Genomic DNA, 25,162 nt, shown 5'->3' with positions numbered 1-25,162 from the left:
ATAGACTAGAAAACCAGTGCTCTGAGGGACTTCTTTGTGCATTTTACCTTTTTTTTTTTTATCCTGTCCATGACAGTACTTCTGTAGTGCTTTTCATCATGGACGGGTTGACAGATTTTAACGACATGGTTTGGATGACCAGCAGTGGAAAAGGTGAAGCTAATGCATAAGTCCTAGTCCTACCTTTGAGTAAATCAGTGTAAGAAATTTGTGATGTTTATAATGTGTGAAACGTTCATTTTGAAGGTCTCAGTAGCAGTGCAGTTTGTGGTGTTAAGTGTGCCTATCAAAAGTGCTAGTCTGGTTTGGTTCAAGTCTTGGGTTAGTAAATGTGATTCATGAACCTGTGCTCCTCAGGCCTGGCGAAGAGCATCCATAGCATCCATTCAGCATGTGAGTTGTCATGTCTAGAATATGGCACAGAGCATACTGAAATCTTGAGTTTGATTTTGTTTGTCTGTGATGAGCTCGAGATGACAGAGTGCAAGTTTGCACAATATAAAAACACTGTGGAGATGCTTTGGTGTTTTTAAGGGAATGTATAGACTTAAACTGACATTTTAGATAAAAGTCATTCTGTACTCTCCTGTATCTCTCTGATACACACAGATTTGACTTAAAGTTTAAATAGTTGTTAGAAGCTTTCTTATATATAAGTTATGGGATTTGGTGGGGGGGGAATTCTCTCTGCTGTATATTACTGCCTGAGTTCATAAATTATTTGAGTAACCTATTTTACAACTAGATGCCTTAAAGCTGAGGTTGATGGTCCTAAAACACACGACTGAAAGCACACTTTTCTACATTTTTTACTGTGAAGAAAATGAGATGCGCCGGGCTTCTGTTCTGCATCCATCCATAGCTGTTAATCATCGACACTGTTCTGGAGAGCAGAATCTCTCTCCTACCTCACTGCCTTTGGCATCCAGAGATGGGAATGTTCCCTCAGGATTAAAAAGTCTTGATCTGATAAGAAATAAGTGTAAGCTATTTACTCAAACTTGAGTAAAAGCATTTGCAGTTATGTTAATCTCTCTTCATGTTTTATGGTGCATTAGTTGCATCCCACATTCATTAAGTGTGACACTTTATTCTCTGTCCTTTTCAGCTGTAAGTACCTTGAGCTCACATCACCCTCTTCCCAAGAGACTGAAACAAGCAGAGTGTCATAAGCTGTCCTTTATTTCACCTGCAACCTTTGGAAAAAAAAAAAAAAGAAAAAAAAAAACCCAACAACAAAAAAACAGTAATTAGGCCAGAGGCGTAAACTTCTGCCCTGTGATTAAGGCATTCAGGTGAGGGAAATCTGGTTTCTATAAGTGTTTCATTCTTTCATCCAGTAAATATTTTTCATTTCAAAACTTCTGCAGGAATAGTCTTAGGACAGACAATAGTCTGTGGTTTATGGCTCTACCCTGGTGTGCCAAGATGTGGTTGGGAGGCAGTCTCTCAACCTGAAAGGAGTCTACCACCCACTTCTACTTCCTCTGTGGTTGCTTTCCTGATGCTTTTAAATAGCTCGGTGGTGCTTGAGGACATGCTCCTGCCCTCTCATCCGAAACTTCAAAATTGCATGACTCCTTTCCTCAGGAGCTTGTGAAAGGAATGTGTCTTGCTTCTAGAGAGGCCTGAGGGTTTTACAATGCTTTTTAATAACATAGGTACCTCTTGAGCTTCCAGGAATAGGTGACATCAGTTTAAGGTAGAGCCTTGACAGCTTTTTTACCTTTTAGGTTAGGTGGCTTCCTGCTTGCTATCCCAGTTATCTTACTTTCCCTTCTATACCCAAATTTGTTGCAGCCATGCTCAAAATTCTCCTGTGAGTCCAGTTTGGGTTTCTAGACTTATATGGATAAGTAAATCTAAGAAGAGCGTAGATTTTGAAGGGATGAAGGCCAGACTTTGGCAAGACTGAGGGCTTCTGGAAAAAAGTCTTTCCTTTGGTTTTAGCACCAGTTTGAGTCTGGTTTGATTCAGTTGTCCAGTGTAAATGTTTTGTCCTGGATGAGATGCTTTGCAACCGCTATTGCATCTATACGTGGTTAGCAGGTGCAAAGAGGGCAGAAGACCCATGTCCTGCATAGACCCATGGCAGGGAGCACGTATTGGGATATTTCAAAACAGCTCAGTGTTACTTGCCTCTGCAACTGAACTGAGCCCAGTAGGTCCTAAGACTATTGTTGCCTAAGTTGTATGTGGTTATTCTGAGAAGTAGGAGGAAAGGGTTGTTTTCATGTTTTTCAAAGATATTTCAGAGCAAACCTGCTTTCTGTTTTATTTTCTTTATTGTGAGTGTATTTAATACCTAGCTTGATCATTATAGATCCAGATAAAATCTGGAAGGTTAGCTTGAATTAATGGCTTTCTGGGAAGAGGGTACAAAGCTCATCTTCTGGTTTCTCTCGAGCATGTTAATAATGGTGTGGAGCTGTGGGGCAAAAATTCATTACTGTTTTTTCAGCTGTTATCAAAATGCTGAGTGATGGTGCCACTTACAGACCAGAATTGGTTTTGGAGGAGAAGGAAAATTCTCTATGGTAACTAACTGATCCGTATGATTCTCTCTCCAGTAAATTGATTGCAAAATTGTATTTAAATAGCCTCTATGGGAGACATATAGTAAAATTTATTTGGTATGGTTGATCTGTTGGTCCTAATTTTTCAGAGGGGATTGCTATAATACTGTGGGAACTGGGGAGGGAAGCAATGGCAAGGGGAAAATTTGATAACATTTCTCAGAGCTGTTGAGATCTGTTTAGATTTGAGAAGGCTAGATTATTACATTTGTTATGTTTTATTTCCAGGAATAGTCTAATTTTGTCTCAGTTGTACTTTGTCCCACCCACACATACACAGTCTGACTGCCTGTACTGTATTGCTCTGTAATTGCAGTATTTTGCTTCAAGGATCATCTGTAGGCAGTTGGTGACTTCTTCAAATACAGATTTCATGATGGACCTTGGCATCTTTAGAAGCTTCTGGAAATAAGTCTGTAATCCTCTCCCTAAGACTTGATGGTGGCAGAGGAAATGGGTTCTGATATTTTGTAACTCTTTACCATATTTTGTTTTATTATTAAAGCATAAAAGCCCTGCAGGACTGATTGGAATGCTTCCTTCACCCTCTCCCAAGGCTGTGCTGCAGCAGGGCTCTGTAATAGCAATTCCTGCAGGGATGGCTTTGCTGTTCCAGATCAGATCATGATGGGGGTGCTGGAAAACGAGTCTCCCTAAAAATGTGTTTTATGCTCTGAATACATTAGAGATTGTGTTATTATAGTGCAGTACTTAGGTCTTTGGGGGGTATTTTTTTTTGTTAGTGAAGGTGTTAAAAAATCCCCTTAGAATTTTTTTATCAATGTTTCTTGTATTCAACAGGAAACCAGAAAATATTTCCTGATCTTGAAGTATTTTGGGACTGTGTTGCCTGTAGAACTGATTTGTATTTCTATAGCTAGATAATCTTCCTGCTTTTATTTATTTTATTTTTTCCCTGAAAGACAAGGAGAGAGCGCACATATTAGAGGACCTAGATGTATAGGTAAAATGTTTGTCCGGTTTTATACTGTGAGACAGAAGATGATTGGGATCTGACTACTTATGCCTTTGTTTTACAGAGGTTTTGATTCATTAAGGCACAGACAGTATCATGTTGTCCTTTACTGAACTAGAAGTAAAACTGCCCAAAAAAATCCCCTTTTGTTCTGCTGCTGAGGAACACTGTGGGCTGCCAAATCCTGACAGTCTGAGTCACCACAATTGTAATAAAGTATTTGTACTTTGTCGGTTGCTGTTATTCAGTGTCTTCTAATTTATTCATAAGGCAAAGGGACACCTACAGATTTTAAATACTACTTCTTAAAGAAATAGTTCATGTTTATAAAGAAATAACATTTGTCAATAGAGAATTAAATACACTGTAATAACACTTGAAAGCTTCTAAGGAGTAAGTAATTAATCTTTAACAATAAGAAATATACTTTTATACATATATTTAACAAATTCCACGTTTTGTGCAAGAGCAGTGCTAGATTTCAAAAAATGATGGGAGTATTTTAAATTCCTTACTGAACTCTGTTGTTTTGGCCATCTGATCATCTGATCTGACCTGATAATGATCTGATAACCAGAGAGACTGCTTCCTTCCTTAAAAAAAACCAAAAAAAACCCAAAAAAAACAAAACCAAAAAAAAAAAAAATAAACAAATCCAAAAAAGTTTTAAGGACAGGGCCAGGGCCTCTGACCCTGGAAATGCTTATCTACATTTTAGCTTTGAAATGTGTGGGCTGTGACCCAGCAAGCCTAACTCATGTAATTGAACTCAGTTGTTTTCAGCATCACTTCCAAACAAAGTAGTCAAGTTCTAGTAGTCAAATTAAGTTGTAATTGTCAAATATAACTCAGAATGAGCATGCATAAAAAGCTGGAGGAAAGCAGGGTGGCTCTGACTCAGTGGTGGTACCTGTAAGGCTGACAGGTATGTTCCAAGACCCACAGCAGGTGTTCTGCCTGTGGCCATGTGCACACTGTGGTTCTCTGGCTGATGGATCCTGCTGCCTGTGCTTGGGTGGGAGATGGGAGTACTTACAAGTTCTTGATCCCATCACCTGTTCATGGAGAGGAGGTGGATTTCTATATAATTTCTCAATACTGTAGCTGTTTTTGGATGTGAGTCCTCATATTGTCTAAGTTATTGAGGCAGAAACAATGATTCCTTTCTTTCCATTGATAAAATAACAATAAGGCTTTTATTCTTGATACATAGGGAATTTTGTATGTCATTTACCTTTCCCTACATTGAGCTAATGAAATTTACACAGTTCTCTCTCTCAAAAAAAGCACCAAATTTGCTAAACTGGACTATTAATAACTTTACCCAATTGCATCTTGTAGAGCTGCTGGTGAAAAGGACCAATGTGGGTGTGGGTGGTAGGCACTGGGGCAGCATGGAACACATGGAAATTCTTGCAGCAGAAAGTACTATAATTTTAATTGCTGCTCAGTGTCATACTATCACTACAGCTGTTTCCCAAAGAAGAGGTTTGCCTGCTATTGACAGGACATTCACACAAAGGAAGGAGATGGTAGATAAGCAAATGCAAATATATTACATGCCTTCTATCCTTTGGTTTTCAATACATGCTGTGGTGATGAGTTCAGTGTGAAACATTCAGTGACATGTAATTATATATGCATTAAGTGGAAGTTGATTCATAGTGTCCCTCTCTGAGAGTACCTATCCATAGTGCACTGAGGTAGGGATGCGAGAGGAGCAGCACAGCTCTGAGCTGCTTAATTCATGTGGCACTGCAGTCCCGCTCAGCTGCTGACTTCCGTTATCCTTTTTTTTTGCCCATAAAAGGAGAAAAGTGCTGCCATATGACTCTCTTTAGAGAGAATCACAAGATGAGGTTGGGGCCAGAGGGAGGGGGTGGGGGGGGGGAAGTTATTCAGGTAGCTTTGTTTCTTGTACATGATACAAAACATTCTGCTTTCTGTGTTTAATGTGGTGTTCCTAGCAAAGTATGTGGTAGTATTTCCTTCAACTGACATTGCAGTCAGACATTTAATTCTTATAATAACTTTTTTTTTTTTTTCTTTCTGTATGGATGAGAGATTCTGAAGGGAAGGGATATAAATGAGTTTGGAAGGAGATAACTTCAGTTCTTGCGGATGAGGCTGTCCTCCAAACCTGCACACACTTTCCTGCTGGTTGTTAAGGAATGACTGTATGTGGTATTCTCCCGCCTTGTGCCAGTGACTGTAGGTAGGCATGCCTGAATTCATTGCCTAATTTCTCACTGTTAAAAAGCTTCATCTCCAGTTTTTCCAGAAAGCAGACTAATTGGGTGATTCTCTGAAGATTTGCTCAGAGATCAAATCTGGACAACTCTGTACCTTTTCACAAATACATCTTTTTGAGATTGAGATATCTTACTCTGCAGTCTCTCGGTGACTCTCCTTTACAATAAAGCAAGAGTTGCCTGACTTCCTTTGACATATTCTGACAAAAAGCACAGTCCTCACACTGATGAGGGTCACAGTTTCTCCACAGAGCCAAGGCAATTAGCAGCTCTAAATGAGTTCCACCCAGTTTCTGGCATGGGTTACTAGATGGTGTTTGATGGGCTCCTGATTCTGCATCAGAGTGCACAGCAAGCACCAGGATGGTCAACTCCCAACCATGTTGCCAGCTAAAGTCCTCTGTGTGTGTTCAAAGCCATCTCTGAGTCGATGATTCACAGTATTGATCAGCTTGGGTTTAGTCAGCCTTGCTGTTCCCTTTATTTACTGATGCTGTGAAGTGATTTGACATGGGGGCATACAGCTGTCTCTCTTCTTGTCCAGTCCAACACAAGAAGTTTTAGAAATCACAGCAAAATGTGTGTGCAAACCAGACTTTTTGCTGTGACAGCTATGAGAAATGGAGATCTTCAACCCAAACATTTACTTTAATACGAAGTGAAGCATTTTGTCAAAGAGTCAAAAGGGAGCTGGAGAAAATTATGATCTTAGTAATGAACAGTCATTTCCTACATTTCTTAGCATCACCCTCTTCTAGTATCACTGTAGTTATCTTGGGGAGTGAACAAAAGGACCATACTAATTTTGGATCTAAAGTAAGTTTGTTTTTTCTCTAGCTGTTGGTTTTTGGGTGTTTTTTTTTTTTTGTTTTTTTATATCAGAGCTAGGATGTAGGCCAAGATCTATGAAAAACAGATGTCTGTCTCATGCCTGCAGTGTTATCATCACTGGGATTTAATAAATTTGTTACTTCACATATGTGGGTGGGTTTTTATTGTGTTGTAGACTTCTGGTTGTTTTTCTTGAAAGATCTGACAGTTTTATGGTTTATTGGAGTGATGGTCTTTAGTTGAGTGTTGATGTCATTGTTGAGATATATTTGTCATCTTTCCATCTCTTTGGAAGAGATAGTAGTTCAAGGCACTACAGTTAAAGTATTCATGGGTAAATCAGAGTGTGGGAGTTCATCTGGGACTATTAGGTTGGAGCAGATGGTTATTAGGTAGATTATTAGGTGGACTCACTGGACCAGATTGGCAGCTGGTATTGCAGCAGTTATAAATGGGTGCTCAAGATTTTACAGAGTAATAAGCAGTTTTGTCAATATTGACATGGGTTGACCCTGGTTGGATGGCAGGTGTCCACCAAAGCTGCTATGTCACTGCCCTCCTCAGCTGGTAGGGAGCAGAAAACAATGAAAAGCTTGTGCCTTGAGATAAGAGATCCCTCATCAGTGACTGTCATGGGCAAAACAGACTCCACCTGGGGAAATTAGTTTAACTCATTACCAATCATATCAGAATAGGATAATGAGAAACAAACCCAAGTCTTAAAACACCTTCTTCCCACCCCACTCTTCTTCCTGTGCTCAACTTCACTGTCAATTTTTCTACTTCTTTCCCTCAGAAATGAGAAAAGGAGGAGAATGGAGGTTGCAGTCAGTTTAGCCCACCTCTGCCACTCTTTCCTCCTGACATTCTTTCTCTTTTCCAACATGGGGCCCCTCCCACAGGAGACAGTTCTTCATAAACTTTTCTAATGTGAGTCCTTCCCATGGCCTGCAGTTTTTCATGAAGTGCTCCAATGTGAACCCTCCCAAGGGATGCAGTCCCTCAGGACCAGGCTGTTCCAGCCTGGGTCCCCCATGGGGTCACAGGTGCTGCCAGCAAAGCTCCTCCAGTGTGGGCTCCTCTCTCCACAGGGCCACAGGTCCTGCCAGGAGCCTGTTCCAGGGTGGGCTTCCCACAGGGTCACAGCCTCCTTCAGGCACCCACAGCTCCACTGTGGGGTCCTCCATGGGCTGCAGGTGGATCTCTGCTCCCCCATGGTCCTTCATGGGCTCTAGGGGCACAGCTGCCTCACCATGGGCTGCACCAGGGGCTTGCAGGACAATCTCTGCTCCAGCACCTGGAGCACCTCCTGCCCCTCCTTCTGCACTGGCCTTGGGTCTGCAGGGCTGTTGTGCTCATGCTCTCACTTTCTCTTCAGCTGCTCTTCTGCATCAGTTTTTTTCCCCCTTCTCAACTCAGTTATCCCAGAGGTGTTGCATCATCACTGATGGGGTCTGCCTTGGCCAGTGGCAAGTTGTATCATCCTGTTCCCCTTCACTCCCCGCCCCACTACCAAAACCTGGACATGGAAACCCAATACACAGTGCCATTACACTTAAGACTCCAGGGTGAGGAGTTGGCAGTGAAGATGATGATATGTGGGTCAGCAGTTGTGAAAGGGTTGTATGTTTTTGTATTGTCAGAAAGATTTTTCAGTCCCCTATGACACTGCATAATCACATATATAAAAGTTTTACACACAGTAATTCTTGCCAAGTACAATATTTACATCCATATTTGCACCATGGTAGTTGTATTTTCCTTTGTAAAGTTTTATGTGCCTCTCTTGTCTTTACAACAACTTCTTGCTTGTGTTCCTTTTCATGCAAAATAAGGGTAAATGTTTTCAATTCAGGTTTGCATGAATTTTTTAAAAGTAATTAATTTGGGAATTCTGACTTGGACCAAAAAAAACCAATTTGTGAAGACATATATAACTTCGTGAATTATTGAAATTAACCCACAGATTTGTTCCTAAAATGCTGATCTTGTAAGATGAATTTCTTCCTTGCCCATCACTCTTAACGTGGGTGAAGTTTGGAGAAGCAGGATCTCAGCTGTGCATTGGAATGCAGTTGATAGAGCTATGCCCATTTTATACCAGCTGACAGTCAGGGCTAATGTTGTACTGGCAGCTGTCTAGGCTTGCCAAAATTAAGAAATCAGATGCTCATATTCAGTCTATCTGAATACATTGAAAAGGTCCAAAATCTAGAGAGTGCAAATTTTCCCATATGCTGCATATGATACTCATGGAAACACAAATGCTCAGATGTTACATGATTATGTGGTTCTGTTCCCCTGATTTGAAAGCAACAGCCACCTAGGCAAGGGTGATCTCTTAATTCTGAAACTCATTTGGCTGGTTATGGAATTAACTTCTAAAAATGTTCTCCAGAAGCAACTGGGTACTGTATTTGTGATGCATGTTCATAGTAGGAACTAAATAAGGAGTGGGTATGGCATGTGACTTTACTGTTACATTTTTAGTCCTGCTCATGACACAGTTTTGTTCTATGCAAACTAACACTCTCCCAGATAATGCCCAGGCATAGTTCTGGGGTTGGGAGAGACGATGGACTGTTTCCAAAAGTCTGTTTGGATCTGGCTGGGCTGTATGGAGGAATAGGATTTTAGTTGTCCAGCTACAAGCTGTAATATGTTTGCCGGTTCCAAGCCCAGAATGTGGCTGTGTGCCCTGGGCTGTTTTATTTTTTGACATATATGTGGCCACAGATCCTGCTTTCCAGGAAGCTGAGATTCAGCAGCTTCTTTGGGGAGGCAGTGGCAGCATTGTCAGTGTGTGCTTAGGAAGGTAGAACAAAAATTCTTTCAAGCCTGGAAGTGAGAAGCTATCTGGGAAGCTGGAAAAATGAGTCAGAGCAACTTAAAATCATGGAATAATTGAGTTTCATATTTCTTTTATAAGACAAGCCCCAGAGAATATGCAAGTATAATCAGCCATTTTGAAAGCACTTGTTTAAAAAATATATATTTGAAGAATTATGGCCTGGCATTTTAAATCAAAATTAATACCTGAGTATTAAACAGATGGCATCTACAATGTCCAGAGGATGTGTATCCTGGCAGTAGAGTAAAACTTATCCCTGACCTAAGCTTTGCTTTCTGTTAGCTAAAGGAGCAATGCTGGTGCAAACCTGAGTTGTCATGATCCTTAGCTTTTCCCTGGGGAATCCCTGTCTTCAGCAGATGTCTCAGCCCTCTTCTAATTGTCTGTTTGCCTCCTGTCTAGGATGTGCAAGTCTAACCTTACATTTAGCAAAAACTGTAGGGTGTGAAGTTTTGTGTGTGGGTGTTTTTTTCTTTAAGCAGTGTTAAAGCTATTAGCATCCTAATGACTTAACAGTGTCTGGTCCAACAGACAGCTCAGGGGTTGACTCTAGTCTGTGGAGCACAGCCATCTGTCTCACACCACCTCGCTTCTACAGGACATGAGGAGTAGCTGTTGGGATGGCATAGGCTTCTTGGTAACCTTGTCATGTGTTCCTCCACCTGGCTGAGGTCCAGTGATCAGAAACTGACTTCCCAGTCCCCACACAGACAGTGCCATTCCTGGGCTGGGAATTCCCAGTGCAGTTTGTGCTTTGAGGGTTGTGTGGGGAGAGAATCAAAGCTCAGGTCAGGATGCTCTAAGGATGAACTGCCCTGAATTACTGGTATTGCCATTGCCATATCTTGCATTTTTCTGTGCAAGATTTAAATAGTACCAGGTTGGTAGTAAAGGTTTCCATGAGTCTTGTGCTTTTTTCTGTTTTTACATTGAAAATTGTGTTCAGCTGCTGCTCCTTTTTTGGTTTTGTATTTTAAATCAGAATAAAACTCATCGCTTCAATTTGGAACTTGTACTTTCTACTTCTTGAGTAAAGGACTTCTAAAACATTAAATAATGTTGTGGTTGCATAATTAGAATAGAGAGTTTGGCCTCTGATACACATTTCCTCTCATTTAACTCTCCTCTTTTGCCTTTGAACATTATGTAGTCCATTCTGTAATGCAGTTTCACTTAACTCCTTATTTCCAAATAGAATTAATTTAGCATCTCTGCTATTTATGCTTTGTTGAATACTGATCGTACAGCCTTAATTATTTCTTACACAGCAGGAAACTTTCAAAATAGCAGCTGTGTTTTTCCTTAAGTCAAATTGGTTGTGAACTATGACTGCTCAAATCCCTGGGAGGATAATAAGCTTTAATCCCAGCAGGTCCCCCAGACTACTACACTAAGGCAACAGAACTGACTCCCGTGTTTCATTGTATAAATGCACTTTAACTAGAGATAAATTGACTTGCTGTAGCTTCCCAAAATAGGAAAAGAGAATTTTCTTTTCTGTGTTAATATATGATGGTTTGCCTCCTTGTTAATATCCTTCCATTAGAGCAGCATTTTACTAGAGTCTCAGAGTGCCTTATTTATTTCAGTCCATTTTTGTCAGGCTGGTGTTTAAGAAATGATGACTTTCTTTCTGACTTGCAAATTCTCTCAAGAACAAGAGCAGTTGCTCATATATAAGTTTCTTCACCCTGTGGTTAAGTCACAATGTTGTAAGAAAGAGTCTTGATACTTAGTTATTTTCGGAACTCATTAAAGTGTTGTTCCCCTTCCTTCCCTCAGCTTTCCTATGAAAAACTGATTCCAATCATGGGATGTTTATCTCCATTTTTAAAAGAATATTTTAAAGATACCAAACTGGAAACTAAACTTTTCAGAGTGCTTTATCCTCCTTCCAGCCCATGGCATTGGCTTTCTCACTCAATGGCATCTCTCTCAATCCAAATGTGATACCTCAGTGAACTTGCCTTGCAGCCCATTCCATGCAGTTACTGCTCACAGACAGTAAAGGCTTTTTGGCATTTGTTTGTAGTCTTTTTTTAATGCTCATTTCATACCTGCTAATCACATTAACCCTGCAAATTACACTGACATTGTTTTTATATCCCATTTGGTTTTGTGTTCCATTTTGTTTTATACGGAACGAAATTTAGATATCTGAGACCATTTTTAAAAGATTAAAAAGCAGACTTCCAGAATGTTGTATTTGATTAAAAATCTAGTTCAATCCTAGCTACTACTTGAGTTGTGAGGGACAGCTTGAGTGTTGAGGGACAGCTATTCTTTATAAGTTGCAAAGGTTTTGTGGTTTTATAATTCAGGTGAACAGGAGGTTCTCCTTGATAGTTGCTGGGGTTTTCTTTCCAAAATTTAGTTTTTCCTATATAAATGTAATTAATGCTGGAATTCCAGAGTATTTCAGACCTATGATTTTTGTTGTTGTTGGGTCAAGAGGAAAGGAGACATTCACTACCCTGCTGTGTGCTAGTATGAGATTAATTGACCTTTGGCTCTGAGAGTAATGCACAGTAGAAGACACCTTGCAGAGTACTCTTTGCTTTTGAAAGAAGGGAAGTTATTCTCTATTGAAGTCATTTAAGTAACTTTTCTGATTTTTACTCATTAAACAGTTTCATTATTAACGATCCTTTTAAATTAATTTTAAAATCCACAGATTGCAGCCTCTGTTTAAGTATTGGGAAGGCTCTGGATCATCTTCAACAAGGTAAGAGTCAACTTTGGTACTTTCAGACTTGCACAGAACAGCTGTGGAGCAGATTTGAACATCATCAATGATAAATGAAATGAACACTCAGCCCTCATTGAATACCATCTTTTATGCAGTTTTATTGTTGCACCTCACTGATGCTTTCAGAATGCTATCTGGGCATAATATTCTCGCCTTGAGGTTTTTATTTGTTTGCTTTTCTTATTATAGAACAACAACTGAGAATTCTTCTTCCCATGTACTTTTTTCATTTACTCCACTGTTTTGGGTCATTTCACTGTTATTGTTCTGGTCTGTCTAAACCCTGGGGACAGAATTGGCTTAGGCAGAGAGCAGGATTTGTTCACATCCCGTTTGAAGTCCTGGTTCTGTGATTTTTATGGGTCTTCTCCTACAATATCTTTTCCCAAATTTTGACTGAGTTCCCATCAAAGTGTGTGAAATATAAGTTGCAAATACCATGCATTGCTACAGAACTGGAGAGAATTTGCAGCCAGCAGCAAAATAAATCAATGCTAAAAAAAAAATTGTTCTTCCCCTAGAGAGAGGGAGTTCCCTGACTTGACCAGGTACTAATTGGTTCAAAGATTTGTTTACATAGAGGAGCTATTCCTAATTAGGTCCCTGTGTGGGTGTTCTACTTGGGAAATTAGTGTTACATTTTGATATAATTTAATCTGACTTTATAATGAATTGTTACAATATGCAGTTAGGAACGTATTTTTAGGAAAAAAAGCCCCAATCTGCACTGCACCGCACAAGTTTCAAGAGATAATTCTTCTTTGGGCAGCAATCAAGGTTACTGTTTTGAAGTTAAATGAATAAAAGTCCATAATTAGATTAAACCCAGTTTTTAGTCACATATTTATAAATATAGCTGCAGAAACACAAACAAAGCCAAAACCTAATGAAGCTGAATTAAGCTGTTTTATGAACTGGATGGTTTGACCTCTGTGGCTGTGAGGATAGTGAAACTGAATATTTGGGAAAAGTGTTTGTGGAGCTATATTACCATTATTGAGGTTATGGTTGAAATTGAAGTTCACTTCCAAGCTTTTCTGTAGTGGCTTTATTTTCCTTGTTACTTTCACCTTTATTCTGGGAGCAAACTTGCATCTCTCATAAGTTATTTTATTTAGAGAGTTGAAAAAGTAACATTATAATAGCTCTCTGTATAGAACCTTATGAAGGACCTGGTCCCCTTGTTTTCCTAGTGACGGCCCCTGCTCCAACACTTGGAAAATGAAATGATCACTATTGGGCATTTAAATTACATTATTTATTTCAGTCGTTTCAAAAGATTGGAAAATTAATTTCTGAACTTAGAACTGCTTTAACTGGACTTTTTTCAACATAAATACTGTTTTAAATAAATATAGCCTTTATACTAAATAGCTAAATGTTTTGGAAATGTATTCCACTTCCATTATTTCATTATTATATTTTTAAATTCTTAATATAATGCATACCATTAACAGTGCACATTATTTTCCTTTGGCTGTACCAGTCTTGGGAACAGCTCGTTATAAAGTCCTAGTTATCTGCTGAATCTTTTCAGCAGAATTATAGGGGATAAAATTTAGTTTGAATACCTGATCATTTCAACCCAGCTGCATTTTTTAATGGTATGACTACAAAAATTTTTGGATGTTACAAATCTCGCTTTCAATAGAACAACTTCTATTTCTCATGGAAATGTCTTTTTTAAACTAGAAAGTTTTATTGCAAAATTGAGATAGGGAAGAGCAAAGCCAACCCCAAGTGTAATCTTGAATGTTTTTCATGACAGGCGGACATTGAATGTTTAGCATCACCTCTTTGGAATTTTGAATGTGAATTGGAACCACTTTATTTCTAGGTAAGACATAACTGTGTGTTTGTATTAAGTACCCTCTTCCTTTTATATGTGAATTGTGAGAAGGCTAAAGAGTGCACTGTGCAGGACTTCGCTTTATGCAGTGTTTGTTTGTTGAATGAGTCCAATGTTACTTGAGATTTTAAGTGCTAATAGTTCGTGTGTCCTAAATGTCTATATTCCCTGAGAGAAACCACACCAGCCACTCTGTATGGTCAGTATATGGACTTTATTTTGTGATCAGGTATATAATTGTTCTATTAGCTCATTGCCATCTAGAGGGGTTAGCTGAGTACTGTCTGCCCCTTCTCTTGCATCAACACCTTCACTCAGCAGGATGTGGTGGTTTAGGGAATTTGCTGTTGAAAATCTGTGGGATTGCAAAGGCATCCCTGAGGATTACTCTTCTGTCAGTTTAGACCTCTGCATCAGCTCACTGCAGATTCACACAAGTACTGGTATCAACACAAGGGAATCAGTGCCGGTACCTGCAGCACCAAATAGTTTTATTGGCTTTAAACTTCTTATTTCTCTCTGCTCCAACGAAAGGTTTGATACATGAGAAGGACCATGAAGAGGTTGTGAACAGCTGCAAACTTCAATAGCTGAGGGGGAAGCAGAGGGTGATAGAGATGAACTAGAAGGTTTTAATCTGTAGATGTAATTAAAAGAAAATTTGTCATTGGAAACAAGCTACTTCTTTGTGACATACTAGAGGTTGTGGCAGTCTGGCTTCTTGTGTTTTCTACAAAGATTATAGGGACCAGAGGGACATCTCTGTCACACTTCACATGCAACCGAGTTGTGGTCAGAATTGCACTGGGGCTGCAGGGCTGAGAGTCACGGGCATCGATTCTGGTTGTGACCCAAACTGTGCTGTTTGCCAGCCCTTCCTGGATTGCTGGGAAGTGTGAAGCAGACAGGATATTTGACCTGGAGCACTTGCAGCATGTACCACCTAAAATCTGAAAGGCAATAGTAACTTAACTGTACTGTCAGTAGTAAGGCTGTGCAAGATGGTAGCTTTGACCCAGTGGGTGCTCAGAGAGATAGAAGCCATTGCCTATGGAAAGATTCTTTAAGTTAACCCTGCTTTAGTAACAGTGAATGCTGTGATTAATTCAGCTTGCTGTGAGAGGCGTCCAACAAGTGGTGCTGTGGGCAAAAGACCATGAAAACTTCCATTTGCAGGTGAAAACAAGCCCAACACAGCAGCAGCCTGACTGGGTTTCTATCAGTATCCAGGTGGAGTCAGGACAGTCTGTCAAAATAAAGGTGTTTGCTGATCATGTGGAAGTTTGTGCAAAAGAAATAAAGCCACCTGTAGTGGAGGAAGGTGTAGAGATTCATCACTTTAATGTCACAAAGGACGTGGAACCAATGTAGCTGAAAGACAGCAATATTCCTGTTTCATTTCATTGGATGGGTCAACAAACCCAGGTCCAAGGGAGGAAGTGGATGGGAGGGGTGGCAGGAGAGACTTAAGATCATAGACTGCAATCAGAGCTTTGACAATTTCTGCAGGGTAGAAAATTATTCTCTGTGTTTTAAACTACTGATGTGAACTTAAAAGGACTGTATACACAACCAGCAAAGCTATTTTGCATATTTAATTTTTAGGTTTTACTTTCACCATTAAAAGAGCTTCCAACCTTCTGTTTTGTTACAGTCATATGGGAGTTGAAATAGGAATTATGTACGTGACATACCTATTAAATTTTATAGTAGCATTTCAACTAAGACTAATGGCCCAGGATGATCCTGAGCCAGAGAGGAGAGACTCTCAAGACCAGGTGTCCAGCATGGACTTATCCACTCCAGTGGCTGGGACTGAGATGAGTTGAAGGGAGATCTTAGGACAAGTAGAATGAAAAGGAAAAATTAAAAAAAAAATGGTAGGAGTGGAGATTAATATTCTTGATGTGACAGAAGAAATAGGAAATGGAGAAGAAAAAAAAGGGGGTGAAATGAGGAAATAAAGATTTGTTAAATTATGGACTATTAAATATTTATTCCATATAAAGTTAATAATACTATAGCATGGTTCACTGTTTTTATTAAGTTCATTGGTAGAAAATAATAAACTGGTAGAAATTACACCTGTTAAGAAAATTAATTAATTTCTTTTTACCTGATATATTTTTGAAGTCTAACTGTTGGCTGCTAGACCTTTTACAGTTAAGACTTTTTCAAAATTAAACCCTCAAATATGACTTTGCTGATCTTAAACATTAATTTTTTTCAGACTAACCAAATATAAGCTGCAGAAACTTATGAAGATTTTTTTTTGTGTAAAAGGAAAATTTCTGAAAATAAAATCTTAATATGAAAGTGAAAAGCCAATACTAAATTCTAAATACTAATGCAGCAGAAGCAATTTTTTGTGCTTTTAAGTGTGAGATGTTTAAGCTGTACTGGGAACTTTACATGATAAGGTTTTCATTTCTGTCAGCGCAAAGAGGAAAATTGAATCTTGTAGACTGTTTTTAAAATGGCCAGTATCCCTTACAACTTTCAAAAAATGTGACATGAATTATTACTTTAGTTCTCTAGAGTTTGACTGTCCCTATCGGATTAAATAATAGTATAACTGTTTTCCGAAGCATTTTGTGTATATGGTGATCTATTACTGTTGTTTTTTAAATGACCTTGGGAGCGGGAGAATATGGGGTGGGAAGGGAGTAAACTGTTTTTCATTTTCAATTTCCCGTTTTCTAAGAATACATTGGAAAATTTCTTAATTAAATAATGCCATAATAGACAGTTGGAAGATGAACTGATTATATTCAGGTCTTTACATGGTAAGTATGTTCTTAAAATAGTAACTGCTTCACAAGAATTAGGCATCATTTTCCAACAAAAGTAGTGTGAAGTGTTTAAGATGAAGCTAGCAATGCAGGGAGAGCAAGATCAAACATTTAGCCTAATCCAGACAATTAAGTTGGATGTCTGAAGTAGGCTTCACTAACTGCTTAAGGATTGATGTTGAGTGCCAGAATTAATATCTAAAGCTGAATCTCTGGAGCGAATTTGTACATCACACACAAATGTGTCCTTAGTTTACCTTAGGCCATGATAACTTACTAACATCTCAGGTATCTTGATAAAATGAGGAACACTGTGGTCGTAGAATTTCAGAATGCATTTCAAACATCTTTTTAGAAGGTAATTAAAAGTTTATAAGCAAGTTGATAATGTTTCGCACCTGTTGCTGTACAGGTTTTGGGACTGTTTTTATCTCACAGAGTATCTTGTACAGGCATGTTCTGTATGGTTATGAGGAGTACCACGTAATGAAGTTTTCCACACAGACCTCTAGTTAATTCATTGCCAGGTATTTTACAGATACAATGCATAAATGTGTTTCAGGGAGAACTGTGAAGAAAAGTTCTGTGGTGATTGTAGAGGTTGCCTTGTATTGTTTGCCAGATGTGTTTTCCCAAGAACTGGGCACACTCTCAATCTGGAATTCAGCTTTATGCCATATTTTGGTCTGTAGTGCTAGACTGTGACTCAGAGCCTAAAATTAAAAGGCTCTTCCTGAGTTTTACATCCTCAAAGAATGATGGTTTTCCAGCAGCTGTTAATGATGAGGTATCTGCTAATTTACAGGCACTTCAGTGAAACTTCATGAAGTTTTTTGAAATTAAGAGTAAAATTTTTCAGAAGTAGCAAAATACACAAACTCAGCTAGTTCTTCTGAAACAAAGCCTCTAATTTTTCACCTGTGGAAAAAAAAAAGGCCTTGTAATAAAAAAGTCTTCCAAATATATTTTTCTTTAATGAAAAAAATTGCAAGCCCTTTTTTTGCAATGTTCACCTTCATTAACACAACTTGCTGACTTCCTTCCTCAGCTGCAGTTCTTCCTACACTCAGAGGTCAGCAAAGAGCAAGATCAACAAGCCACACATCTGGCTGTCTCTCTTTCCAACTGGAACAAAGAAACAATTTTTTAATGGCTTTTTGAGTTAATTGTAAACAATTTGTTTTTGGAGTCGCTGACTTGCAGCAAATGTTTGTGGTAGGCGGATGTAGGGAAGAAGGACTATGTCCTAATGCAATTCCTCTGTGGCCAGCAAGGAGAAAAAAACTACTTAAAAAAAAAAAGGAAAAGGAATGTCTTACTCCTTGTAGCATTGAAGTATGCTGAGAATTTTGAGTGCATATATAGGATATTTCACAAGCTTAAAATATATGGTTTGATGAGGCTGAGAGACAGAAGTACTTGCTCATTTAATTTTTCTGTAATCTTGTATACAGTAATACTGATTTTTTCACCTCCTTTATTTTCATGAGCTGTTTATGTATGAACAAACTGAGAGTGATAAGACCAGGGACAAACAATAGGAATAGGGGAAAACTATTTTTAAATTAGCATTCTGTTCTAATACTTTTCTGTGGTACTTATGTTGGTCTTAAAGGCATTTTTGCAGTAAACAATTTTCAGAACTCTATATTTACAATTATTAACCTTTAATTAATATTTTGAAAACAAATCCTTAAATGATTAGTGTAGTAGTTTTCTTACTTTCCCAGTTGTCATAATCTTTTATACTCTCTAGAATCAGGTAGCATAAGTGTATCAAAATTATTAGAATTATCTTTTTTTAGAAAGTTTATGTAAAGTAAATGTTTGGTATGACTTTTATACTTTTGCAGTTCACAACAGGCTTGTTGATTTATAGCACTTCTGAAACCCCAACTGCTTATTTTGCTGTATTTATCTTGCTGTAGTTTTATGTGTCTTAATTTGAACTCACATTGTGCCCATATTTTAGTTGCTTTGTTTAATATGTTTGTCATTATGGTTTTATGTTTAATCTGACCATCCTGCTAAATATTTGCAAATGTCTTGATCTGAAAAGGAAATTGCTAGTGTTGTTTGGAATTATGCCAAAGCTTATGACAAAATTGAATAAAATGAATCATTCAAAGGAAATGTTTTCCATCGATTTGTTTGTGGGAGGTAAAGTGTTCTGTATTATGATTATTTTTTGTCAAAATTAGGTGTTTGGGTTGCTAATGCCACTTAGTGGATATCTGCCTTAACTGCAGCCTGTTCCAAAGCCAAATCAGGTGCCAGACAGCTCTCTTGATTTGTATATTGGAGTTTTCCTCCTGCCTAGAATATGTTGACTGTAGCATGTTTTCAAGAAACTTAATTATCAGGTGCATTTTAAGAAGTTTATTAGAGCTAGTTCAGTTTTTTATTAAATTTATTAAAATGTAGGAATTATTTATTACAGAATTTTGAACTTAGAGGAAAATAAGGATCTTGTTTGCATATTTAATTTGATTTGAAACATTAAACAATAGTCTTGGTCACTTTGCACTGATTCTTTAAGTTAATGAAATATTAATTGATAGTGAGGTGATAATTTTGGTGGTTTAGGCAATGCTTTGGTTTAGCCATTTGATTGGTGACTGGGCAAACACTGACCTGGGAACAAGCTAATAGTTCAAGAACTGATTTGAAGAAAATAGTGAGTACCTTTTGTTTGATATATCCAGAATGGGAGAGGGATAGGCCCTGCTGTAATTGGACTTTTTCACACTTCAAATAGAGAGCAGGACTCTGGTCCTCGTGGGTCCTTCCCAACTCCCAGTATTCAGTGATTCTGTAATTCTCCTTTGGAAAATCTGAAAGGTGAGATAGACACCAAATGCCTGTTCTACTACTGTCATTGAAAGTTATTATTTCCTGAATATATTTTCGTAATAAAGATTCTTTTCTTGCTAAGTAGTTTGGATGGTAGTATTAATAATTTGGTGTATTTGATACAAAATGTAAATGTATAAAATTCCGTTTTCTATCTGATACCAATATATATATGCATATATAATCTATATTGTATAATTTTTTTCTAATGTTATTGTTTAAAAAAAACCTAGTCTATACAAAAAGAATATCATCCTTTTTGCAATTGAAAGGCTTTTTTTTTATGGAAAAGATTTTTTGACTTTTGAAATGTGTATTGATTTAGGTCTTTCAATTTCTTTTTAGTCCATAGAACTCTGCTCTTTGAACTTTTTTTTTACTTCAGTAAATTTTCATTATTTTCCATCAACCCTAATGATCTTTAATCACTATGTATTTTTTACCTAATCTCTCAAGCTTTTCTTATGCTGTTTTTATTAGTAAATCAGTTGAATAATTTGCAACTAAAATAGTCATTGGCTCAGAGGAAAATAAACCAAAATTCAGTTTGCAGACATGTTTTAGTGCTGCATTACAGGCTGCTTAAATAAACGATGAAGATTGAAAGAGAATACAAATACTTTTGGTGTTGTAACAATATTTTTTAGAAAATTTATATTCCATTTGTTTACAATGAAATTAGGAATAATTGCAGGGTTTTATTTGCCTTCTGCCATCCTCCAGAGAACTCACATCATCTTAAGTCATGACATAAGAGGAACCTGAGCTTATTCTTCTTAATGCAGCTGAAGTCACCCAGGCATTCCTTCCGCCCATAGACAGCTTTCAGTCACCAAACAGAAAGCTTTGGTTAAGTCAATGTGTTTAATCTTTTGATTTTGTTACAGGTGAAATCTGGATCTATCTTTTTTTTTTTTTTTCTGTAATAAGCAGCTAGTTCTGAGTTCTTGGTTAAGCAAGCTCATTTGCAAGCCCCTGTGTACATGCACATGGCGGGTGTTTGCATGTCTGCATGTTTAACTTTTACAAAATTTAAGTTTTTCAACAAAGTTTTAAAATATTTTTACATTTCCTATTTAAATACTTATTTAGAATTTGAAATTATCTCAGAAACTAATGGATGGTGCCTTTTCAAGGATGTATTTATTTTAGATGTGACTTCTGTCACCTCTAAGTGTGATGGCAAGTTAGTTACAAGTGAAAATGAAACAGGGTTATGCAAAAGTAAAATTTAAAATTTTGCTCTAAACCTAAATATAGTGTATACACTAAATATAGTGTATCTTGTATAGTTCCTAGCTCTAGAAGGCATGATATGTCTTTGAAATGGGATGCAGCAAAGGTAGTAAGAAAGTCTTGGATGTGACTGCTTCCCTCTGTTTTTGGTAGCAGATAACTGGCAGTTTAAAATTAGAGATCTCATCCTGTGTATCTTTTTTAGTTAGACTACAAAACCGTTTCTTCATTCTCAGCTTCTAAGCTGCTTCTTGAATTCAAAAGAAATAATGTTAATCCATACTTCTTGAAAAAGTGTAAATAAATCCAATGTTTCTGTATAGATTAGACTGGTGCCAGAGCTGATGTGGCACATGGGAGATGCCAGGCAGGGATGCCCTGCTGAGAACCCTCACCAGTCTCGGGATCTCACTGTGCTAAGCCTGAGCAGCCCCCATGTGTGTTCCACTCAATCTTTGAGTGGAAATGATACTTCTGATCATTTCAGATGCAGTCACAGTTACTTTTAAGCTAAATTTTGAGTTTCAGCAGGGAGAAAGGGAAAGCAATATGATTTGGTTTCTAATACTGGTATTAGTTCTGAAATGTGGTTATTATAATATTGTGTGGATTAGTTTGGGTTTTGTTTGAGCTGCAAGAGTAGAAGAGAAGGTCATGCCCTGGAGCTCGTGCAGAACTGCTGGCTGATCGTGGAGAGGGAGGTTGGAACTGTTGGGCTGATTTCAACTGATGTGAGGGCTCCATGGCCTTTATTTAAATGGAAAGGTGAACTATGGAGACGGTCAGGGAACTGCTGCACCTCATTTATAAGGAAAGGCTGAGGGAGCTGGGGCTGTTTAGCCTGAAGAGGAGAAAAGTGAGAGTAGACCCCATCAATGTGTGCAAAAGGGAGGGTGTCAAGAGGATGGACCAGGCTCTCTTTGCTGGTGCCCAGCAGGAGGACAAGAGGCAATGGGCAGAAAATGATGCACAGGAAGTTCCACCTAAATGTGAGGAAGAACTTCCCTGTGCCGGGAGCAGGTTGCCCACAGGGGCTGTGGCTTGCCCACAGGGGCTGTGGATGGCCCACAGGGGTTGTGGATTGCCCGCAGGGGCTGTGGATGGCCCGGAGGGGCTGTGGATGGCCCACAGGGGCTGTGGATGGCCCACAGGGGCTGTGGATGGCCCGGAGGGGCTGTAGATGGCCCACAGGGGCTGTGGATTGCCCGGAGGGGGTGTGGATGGCCCACAGGGGCTGTGAGTGGCCCGGAGGGGCTGTGGGTGGCCCACAGGGGTTGTGGATTGCCCGCAGGGGCTGTGGATGGCCCGGAGGGGCTGTGGATGGCCCTCAGGGGCTGTGGATGGCCCACAGGGGCTGTGGATGGCCCGGAGGGGCTGTGGGTGGCCTACAGCGGCTGTGGATGGCCCGGAGGGGCTGTGGATTGATTGATGTGCCTCGCTGGAGCTGTTCCAAAGCCCGGGGCGGTGCGGTGGCGGCCGTGCGGCAGCAGGGGGCGCTCCCACGCCGTCCCGTCCGCGCGCCCCGCTTGCCGTGGATGATGGTGGTGGATGAGGAGCCTCTGCAGGCCCGTGCGCCCCCCGGGGTGCGGAACCCGCGGGCATCAGTGGCTCTGGCACCGGCCGCCATCCGCACTGCTCAGTCAGCAATGCACACATGCATGCAGGAAAGTGAGAGTAGTGTATAAAGTCACTACCGTGCATCAATTTTACTGTCTTCATAAAAAGTTATTGTGCAAATTTCATTACTATACTAGGAATGGCTTCCAGGAGTGATTGGAATTAATTACTGCAGAGCCTGCCAGGGTCAGTACATGCTTTCAATTTTCATTTACACTTACAAGAAATCTAATTTTTAATTAAAAGGATGGTTTTAATTCTACACCATCCATAGTAGTCCTTCCCTGTTTGTCATTTCAGGGAAATGACAGAATTGTTAATATACCCAGAAAAGTTACAGTGGTTTTAGCAGTTCATGTTGAAGCACAAGGCTTGCTTGCAAATCAGTGTAAGTAAAACACATTATTTGAAAATAGGTTTACTAGGGAATGTGCTTCTTAAAGTATTAGGCACGATGCAAAATTAAGAATCTCTTTGTGTTTGCATCATTAAGAGGACTAATGTGCTTGTCTATTAACACAATTTTCAAGGCAGGCTCTTTTGCAGAAAAATGCCGCCCACCCATTCTGCCTTAATGAATTGAGTCTTTAATTTAAAAGTATGTGCACTAACAAAATAATATCAGAAGGATTAAAAAATTACACGGAATTAGTTAAGAAAAAAGGAGGAGTTTGTTGAAATTTATACTTTTCAGTAACTCCTGCATACTTAAAGGTTAGACTAGTGTTTTGGAGAAAACCTTTATTGTTTACTATTCAGACTCCTCATCCCTTAACTTGACTGTGAGAGCAGTCATTGAAAAATTCCAGAGTTTAGCAACTTTCTAACCTGCCTTATGTTTAATTTATAGTCCACTATAATGATTAAATATTTCTTCCTCAGTCTTTCTGCTTACCAGTCTATCCACCTCTGTGGGATTGATTTGGTTTTATCGTTGAGTGGAATAATTTACATTTGTATGCATGGAATGCCTTCTGGATAATATCTCCAGTTTATTAAAATATTTTGAATTATGATACTATTTTCCAGAATATTTTAATTCCCTTTTAGCTTAGTGCATATTTTAAAAGGGTATTTTCTTTTTCTCTACCTGTCACTAATAAAAGTATTGAACAAAACCAGATCTATACAACAGATACTCTTTTAAAATACCATCTTTTTTTTTTTTTTTTTGCCAGTAAACTGCTGACAGCTGCTTTTTCAGATTTTCAGTGTTCTAGCAAATTTATGGTAGTAAATGACATTTTCTCTTTCCTCATCTCTAGTACTTTGTCAAAGCTCCCTCTGTATATTTCTTCAATTCTGCCCTATGCTTATGCAGGTGTATCGATTTCTGAGGCTCCATTTTTTCTCTCTTCTCCATCAGAATAACCTGTTGTGTGTTTTCTTTTCTGCTAAGTTTCCTGTACTCCCTTATCCCTTAAATCAACTTTCCAAGAGACTTTCCAATCCAACTTTCCAAGGTACCTTTTCTAGGTACCTGAGAGCACTGAAACTGCTTTTGTGAAATCAGTTTAATTTGCTGTTTTCTCCTTGTTTAGTAACCTCCTTTATTTCTAATTTCTCTTGTTTCCATGCTTATATTCAGTTAATTCTCCCCATAATTACCATAAAGTCAATAATAGCCTCTCAAAATGACATTTATTAGTCCAGAAACCTGTAGAGATGCATGGTTAATTAATCCTCCTGAAGCTTCTTGCCCCATTCTGTTACTTGTGTGCCTCCATACTTCAGCAGAACCTTCTTAATCACTTCCCTGGGTTATGTGGTCTCTCAACTTGCTGGTTTGGGATGTTACCTGTTGTTTCTTTTTTTTCCCTCACCCAGACACAGAAGCTTTTCTATTACTTTCTTCTGAAATTTTGAATACATTTTAAAAGTATACATTATCCTCCAGTTTATTTAAAGTGGGTTTTGATTTTTTTTCTAGTGGAACTCTTGCTATTTCTGTCAGAAGCCTTGTAATAGATCAGCAAGTTTTCTTATGCTTGTAATGAAATATTAAATAGGACCACTATGACAAATTTTTTAACTAAAAGCAGCAAATCCCTAGAAAGATCCACATCTCATCTTTAATTCCTCAAATCTTGAGCTATTGGTAACTATTGCCAGCCATAGTTGTCTTAATTCCACTAATGTCAATATCTTTGATTGAATTAATTGTCCTTTTATTATTTTAAGATGTTCTTTAACTTCTTTCCCCTTTCCCAGGAAACCATACTTGTAAAGACTGCTCTGATGCATATTTTATAAATTATTACCCTCCAAACCATAAATACAAAATGGCAAAATGCATTATATCCTACATACTGACACATTCCGAGCAGATCACTAGGAAGCATGCACCAAGAAATCCAGTCCCTGTTGGATTTACGTTTGACTTACTGAGATTAGATGTGCTGTTTCGGCATTTATGTATTAAAATGAGAAGAAAAATAGAGAAGAAAGCTAGCGTGCAAAGACTTACTCCTGTTATCAACTGGCACAAGAAATAACTGAAATAAAATCCACTCTGAGGAAAGTTTTTACCATGGTTGCCCAGAGAACTAGAATACAATGATTTTCATCTTGTCTTTCAGA

The 25,162-nt window shown here is 38.6% G+C and overlaps 1 protein-coding gene across 3 annotated transcripts in view; it reads left to right on the top strand.

Annotated features, from left to right (window-relative positions):
* The window catches only part of CYRIA (CYFIP related Rac1 interactor A), a 55,722-nt gene that overhangs the window by 3,574 nt on the left and 26,986 nt on the right, over positions 1-25,162 (top strand). For all 3 annotated transcript variants that reach the window (XM_053938814.1, XM_053938809.1, XM_053938812.1), the window contains exons 2-3: positions 12,161-12,211; positions 14,004-14,072. The gene's annotated coding sequence lies outside the window, so the exon portion shown is untranslated. The remainder of the gene's footprint in view (positions 1-12,160; positions 12,212-14,003; positions 14,073-25,162) is intronic.

The sequence above is a fragment of the Vidua chalybeata genome, chromosome 3, assembly GCF_026979565.1.
Source record: "Vidua chalybeata isolate OUT-0048 chromosome 3, bVidCha1 merged haplotype, whole genome shotgun sequence".
NCBI lineage: Eukaryota > Metazoa > Chordata > Aves > Passeriformes > Viduidae > Vidua > Vidua chalybeata.
The sequence above is the reverse complement of the archived record's forward strand: the minus strand, read 5'-3'. Positions and strand labels throughout refer to the sequence as shown.